A 6950-nucleotide genomic window follows, 5' to 3' on the forward strand; every position below is an offset into this window, starting at 1 on the left:
ATGATGAACTAGTTAATTTAGCTAAAATAAACTTGGAACCCAAGAAAAATCTGCATTTAAAGCGAAGTGAGGACTTCCCTGGTGACCTAGTGGTTAAGATTCTACGCTTCTAAAGCAGGGGAACTAATATCTCATCTACTGCATGCCATGGCCACAAAATAAAAAATAAATAAAATAAAGCTAAATAAATCCAATTTTAAATGCATAAATGTGAAATAATGTAACTCTACAATACTACTATTTTCTAGGATTAAAAAAAAAATAACACTTCTATCATTCATCTCAATCACTTAAATGTTAGCTTCCCAGAGATTATCAGTTTCAAAGACAGTTTCAAAAATATTCATTCCTCTATATTTATTTCATGTGAATTACTATAGGGCAAAGAAACAGAGAAGACTGGTGAAGTCGCTCAGTCGTGTCCGACTCTTTGCGACCCTGTGGACTGTAGCCTACCAGGCTTCTCCGTCCATGGGATTCTCCAGGCAAGAGTACTGGAGTGGGTTGCCACTTCCTTCTCCAGAAGACCAGTGAACCAAAGAGAAACATTTAGTAAGTGAAATATGTTGCATGCATGCTAAGTTGTGTCAGTCATGTCTGACTCTGTACAACCCTATGGACAGCAGCCCACCAGGCTCCTCTGTCCACGGGATTCTCTAGGCAAGAATACTGGAGTGGGTTGCCATTTCCTTCTCCTAAGTGAAATACCTTAGGTTTGGATTTTTTTAAAAATTCAAACTACTGGGAGATTTTTTTTTAAAAAATCAGTTAAAATTCCCAAGAAAATACCCAATAAACTGTACCTTAAGTATACAAAAATATATTAGAGTCTAAGACTGTGTACTATGCCCTCACAGTCCTAAGTTAGGAAGCAGACCACTCACACTGGACTTGCAAAGAAGGTAGCCTAAAACTAATTTTGTAATCAGTAGCATGACATGCATTTTAAAGAATAAAAGCACAAAAGAAGCTGAAAAATTCATTTTTGGAATAAGTTATTTGTGGAAAAATACTGTGGAATTTTTTCTTCATGCCCATTTTTATGAGAGTAGCTCAGACCTTGATCTGGTACCCTGCTAACTGTTGAAACAAGAGCCATGCCTGGAAAGGTCCAAGAGACTGTGGCTGGATACCTGCTCAAACAGAACAAGGATAAATGGCTGTACTACAATGCATTATTTTCAGGGCAAAGGATGTGAGATTTTTTTCCTATGGATTTGATGATGGCAAAGGAAGGGAGCCAGCTTAAAAAGGACTTGGGCTTCCCTGGTGGCTCAGACAGTAACGAATCTGCCTGCAATGCAGGAGACCGAGTTTCGATCCCTGGGTCAGGAAGACCTCTTGAAGAAGGGAATGGGTGTTGCTGATGGACAGGGAAGCCTGGTATGCTACAGTCCCTGGGGTCCACGACTGAGCGACTAAACTGAACTGAACTGAGTTCTTGAATACCAAATGACTACTTGGAGCTGAGTTCTTTCATGTATTATCTTATTCCAATATATCTATACTTGGATGGTAACACACTCATCAGATTCTGTCTCTTGAGAATTATTAATTCCAACCAGACATGAGAGCAACAGATTGTTACCTTCTGAAGATATGAGTAAAAACTGAAGTCATCAGAGCTACTGTCTCCTTGCTGGGGGGACTGGAGGGAATTAATGATGAGGGACTATCAGTCCAGGTCTCCATGAAGACTCACGCATATTCCAGCCTTAGGAGGAATGAGACTCAGTCTTTACTGACTTCCTTAGAATACATCTCCGTCTTCTGAGGTTACGCTTCTTAAACTAGGGGACACACCTATGACTACAGTAAACTGGCTATTATAAGAAGCTACAAAATAAACTCTATTCTCCCTAGAACAGCAAGGTTATGATATGGCAACAGTTCAACACAGTATCAAACATAAATATTATGAAATTGAATGCAAAACTCACACGAACTTTTACGGCAGACTAGAATTCAAAGAAATTTCACTTTTCTAAGGGATTAATTCAGGCTTTGTATTCACATTATCACAGGAATACTCATTTACCTCTTCTATTCCCCAGTAGAAAAGCCGAAGCACCAAACTATGGTAACTAAGAAGGATCTTTTCACAGCAATCCAGAAGTCACTTAATATTTTTTCTTTCAGCATATCCTACTGGTCTTCATGCTGCACTAGTACAGAACCTGTTTTATCCTTCTTTATACCCTTTGTGGCAACCAAAATAATGCACCCCCAGAACATCCTTTCTCTAATTCCTGGAACCTATGAATGTTTCTTTACAAGTTAAAGGGATTCTGTAATTAAACTAAGGATCTTGAGATTGACGGATTACTCTGGATTCTCTAGGTGGATTATCTGCCTACAAGACCTTCTAGAACTAACACCCAAAAAAGATGTCCTTTTCATCATCAGTTCAGTTCAGTTGCTCAGTCGTGTCCAACTCTTTTCGACCCTATGAATCACAGCATGCCAGGCCTCCCTGTCTATCACCAACTCCCTGTCCTCCCAACTCAAGGAGTTCACCCAAACTCATGTGCATCAAGTCGGTGATGCCATCCAGACATCTCATCCTCTGTCGTCCCCTTCTCCTCCTGCCCCCAATCCCTCCCAAAATCAGGGTCTTTTCCAATGAGTCAACTCTTTGCATGAGGTGGCCAAAGTCCTGAAGTTTTAGCTTCAACATCAGTCCTTCCAATGAACACCCGGGACTGATCTCCTTTAGAATGGACTGGTTGGATCTCCTTGCAGTCCAAGGGACTCTCAAGAGTCTTCTCCAACACCACAGTTCAAAAGCATCAATTCTTTGGTGCTCAGCTTTCTTCACAGTCCAATTCTCACATCCATAGATGACCACTGGAAAAACCATAGCCTTGACTAGACGGACCTTTGTTGGCAAATCATAGGGGACTGGAATGCAAAAGTAGGAAGTCAAGACATACCTGGAATAACAGGCAAATTTGGCCTTGTAGTACAAAATGAAGCACGGCAAAGGCTGACAGAATTTTGCCAAGAGAATGCACTGGTCATAGCAAAACCCTCTTCGAACAACACAAAAGAAGAGTCTACACATGGACGTTATCAGATGGTCAATACTGAAATCAGATTGATTATATTCTTTGCAGCCAAAGATGGAGAAGCTCTATACAGTCAGTACAAACAAGATCGAGAGCTGCCTGTGGCTCAGATCATGAACTCCTTATTTTCAAATTCAGACTGAAATTGAAGAAAGTGGGAAACCACTAGACCATTCATGTATGAACTAAATCAAATCCCTTATGATTATACAGTGGAAGTGACAAATAGATTCAAGGGATTAGATCTGAGAGACAAGAGTACCTGAAGAACTACGGACAGAGGTTCGTGACATTGTACAGGAGGCAGTGATCAAGACCATTCCCAACAAAAAGAAATGCAAAAAGGCAAAATGGTTGTCTGAGGAGGCCAAACAAATAGCTGAGAAAAGAAGAGAAGCTAAAGGCAAAGGAGAAAAGGAAAGATATACCCATTTGAATGCAGAGTTCCAAAGAATAGTGAGGAGAGATAAGAAAACCTTCCTCAGCACAAAGAAATAGAGGAAAATAATAGAATGGGAAATTCTAGAGATCTCTTCAAGAAAATTAGAGATACCAAAGGAACATTTCATGCAAAGATGGGCACAATAAAGAACAAAAATGCTATGGACCTAACAGAAGCAGAAGATATTAAGAGGTGGCAGCAACACACAGAAGAACTATACAAAAACGATCTTCATGACCCAGATAACTACAATGCTGTGATCACTCACCTAGAGCCAGACATCCTGGAATACAAAGTCAAGTGGGCCTTAGGAAGCATCACTACAAACAAAGCTAGTAGAGGTGATGGAATTCCAGTTGAGCTATTTCAAATCCTAAAAGATGATGCTGTGAAGATGTTGTACTCAATATGCCAGCAAATTTGGAATACTCAGCAGTGGCCACAGGACTGGAAAAGGTCAGTTTTCATTCCAATCCCAAAGAAAGGCAATGCCAAAGAATATTAAAACTACCGCACAATTGCACTCATCTCACATACTAGTGAAGGAATGCTCAAAATTCTCCGAGCCAGGTTTCAATAGTACATGAACCATGAACTTCCTCTATTTCTGCTTTATCGACTATGCCAAAGTCTTTGATTGTGTAGATCACAACAAACTGGAAAATTCTGAAAGAGATGGGAATACCAGACCACCTGACCTGTCTCCTGAGAAATCTATATGCAGGTCAAGAAGCAACAGTTAGAACTGGACATGGAACAACAGATTGGTTCCAAACTGGGAAAGAAGTACATCAAGGCTGTACATTGTCACTCTGCTTATTTAACTTACATGCAGAGTAGTACTTATATGCAGAGTATATCATGAGAAATGCTGGTCTGAATGAAGCACAAGCTGCAATCAAGATTGCCGGGGGAAACATCAATAACCTCAGATACACAGATGACCCCACCCTTATGGCAGAAAGCAAAGAACTAAAGAGCCACAATGAAAGTGAAAGAGGAGAGTGAAAAAGCTGGCTTAAAACTCAACATTCAAAAAACTAAGATCATGGCATCCGGTCCCATCACTTCATGGCAAATAGATGGGGAAACAATGGAAACAGTGAGAGACTTTTCTGGGGCTCCAAAATCACTGCAGATGGTGACTGCAGCCATGAAATTAAAAGACACTTGCTCCTTGGAAGAAAAGCTATGACCAACCTAGACAGCATATTAAAAAGCAGAGACATTACTTTGCCAATAAAGATCCATCTAGTCAAGGCTATGGTTTTTCCAGTAGTCATGTATGGATGTGAGAGTTGGACTATAAAGAAAGCTGACTGCCAAAGAATTGATGCTTTTGAACTGTGTTGTTGGAAAGACTCTTGAGAGTCCCTTAGACTGCAAGGAGATCCAACCAGTCCATCCCAAAGGAAATCAGTCCTGAATATTCATTTGAAGGACTAATGCTGAAACTCTAATACTTTGGCTACTTGATGTGAAGAACTTTCTCCTTGGAAAAGACCCTGATGCTGGGCAACAATGAAGACAGGAGTAGAAGAGGACGACAGAGGATGAGATGGTTGGATGGCACCACCAATTCGATGGACATGAGTTTGAGCAAGTTCTAGGAGTTGGTAATGGACAAGGAAGTCTGGTGTGCTGCAGTCCATGGGGTTGCAAAGAGTTGGACATGACTGAGTGACTGAACTGACTGATCTAGGTGGGACCTATTTGTAAACAGAAATGCCCCATTAAGAGGAAGGCAGAGGGTGATAAGATCATGGAAACACAGATTTCAGAGATGTGCTTTTAAAATACAGGAGCCACAAGTCAAGAAATACAAGTGGCCTCTAGAAGCTGAAAAAAACCAAAGAAATGGGACTTCCTCTCAGAGTCTCCAGAAGTAATCAGAACTCAGAAAAGCAGTTAAACGAGCTGAACTATTTTTGCTTTATGCTGTCTACAGCAGTGTAAGATAAGAATACAAACCAGACAAGTACCACTTCTGCATTCATAGGGAATAAGATCCTGAACCCTGGATAAGCAGCTAAGTGGGCCACATAGGCTTAAGAGGTATTTCAACTCAAGTGGTAATAGGCTGCATGTTATCCACTGTATGTGTGTGTGTGTATAATATTTTAAGTATATTATATATTGCATGTTAAAGGTAGTCTAGCTTCTACAGGAAAGAAACTGAAAAGCAGAAAGAGTCCTATGTAGTTAACATCAATAATTTATATTCATTATCTCATTTGATCCTCACAACTCTAGGAAGCAGGCAAGTCTGGTACTGAATTCAATTCTGCAGTGGAAAAAGCAGCAGCTGAGAGGGTGACTTGCCCAGTTAAAGGTTAGTAAATGGCTCCTACTCCGATGTCTTTCTACTAGATTATTTTACCTCGACAACAGCAATGTCTAGGTATGTTGTATTAACTTCTAAAATAACTTCAAGTTAGAAAAGAAAACAAGATCAACATTTTACAAGCAATACCATATTTTAATTTTACGTGCATAGAAACCGAATGTCATACGCAAGTGGTCAGAAAGAAGCTGAAGAGAACATATAGCCGAGTAATGTGTTTCTCCGCATGAAAATGAGTATCTACCCTTCTAGGTGTTGCTGTGTGGATTAAATGACATAATACACGTAAAGCGCTTATCAGAGCAGCTAGTCTCACAGTTCGTACTACATACTCCAGGACCTCTCTTCCCAAAGGAGAATCTGCTTTTCTGATCCCGAAAATTAACCAACCCAAGAGGTGGGTAGGAAAGAATGCGAGAGGAGGGAGTGCGGGTAGGGGAAAAATAGGTCCCAGCTACCCCTCCTTGAACACTTGACAAACAGGCGCTTAGTTTTTACCCAAACAGGACGGCTTCGGCGACACCAACCTAACCCTCAGAAGATCGGCGGAGCAGTGACAGCATGGGTATGACTCGGATCACTGCACCAGAAGTCCCAACACGTGGCTACCTCTCACCGCCTCCCCTAATTTCCTTCTGCCCCTAGTGCTACAGGCTCAGCGACTTCGGTTTTCTAGAGTCAACTGGCACTGTCGCCGACCGTCAAGATAGCTGCCCATCCCAGGAACCTTAACCACCCCAGGCCTGGAAAATATACCTGACCAGGACGCCCACGACTGGTGCGGGAACGGACTCGAGCACAGACTCGGAGCTGAGCGGACGACCGGAACTCCACCCTCCAACTCTCTGATTGGATAAACGGGCAAAGGACCCCGCAGAGGATTGGTCAACAGCAGAGAGGCGGGCCATTGCCCAGGGGAGGGGAAAGAGGTGGGGTGGGGAGGTGAGGAGAAACGCCGGGAGTTGGCCTCTTTCCGGATTGGAAGAACACTAGGCATCTGCGCAGACGTAGACCCAGCTTCCGTATAGGGACGGGCAACATCGCCCTTTAGGTTACGGAAGTACGTTACGTTAACGGAAGTTTTAGTGACTCATTG

The 6950-nt window shown here is 41.9% G+C and overlaps 1 protein-coding gene across 4 annotated transcripts in view; it reads right to left on the minus strand.

Annotated features, from left to right (window-relative positions):
- Positions 1-6691, minus strand: part of WDR89 (WD repeat domain 89) — a 47156-nt gene extending 40465 nt beyond the window's left edge. For 3 of the 4 annotated variants that reach the window (XM_027554276.1, XM_027554275.1, XM_027554274.1), the window contains exon 1: positions 6611-6689. The gene's annotated coding sequence lies outside the window, so the exon portion shown is untranslated. Of the gene's footprint in view, positions 1-6610 lie in introns of all 4 variants that reach the window. The other variant, XM_027554277.1, reaches the window with a different exon arrangement.
- Positions 6692-6950: the final 259 nt, after the last annotated feature.

This window comes from Bos indicus x Bos taurus, chromosome 10 (genome assembly GCF_003369695.1).
Source record: "Bos indicus x Bos taurus breed Angus x Brahman F1 hybrid chromosome 10, Bos_hybrid_MaternalHap_v2.0, whole genome shotgun sequence".
NCBI lineage: Eukaryota > Metazoa > Chordata > Mammalia > Artiodactyla > Bovidae > Bos > Bos indicus x Bos taurus.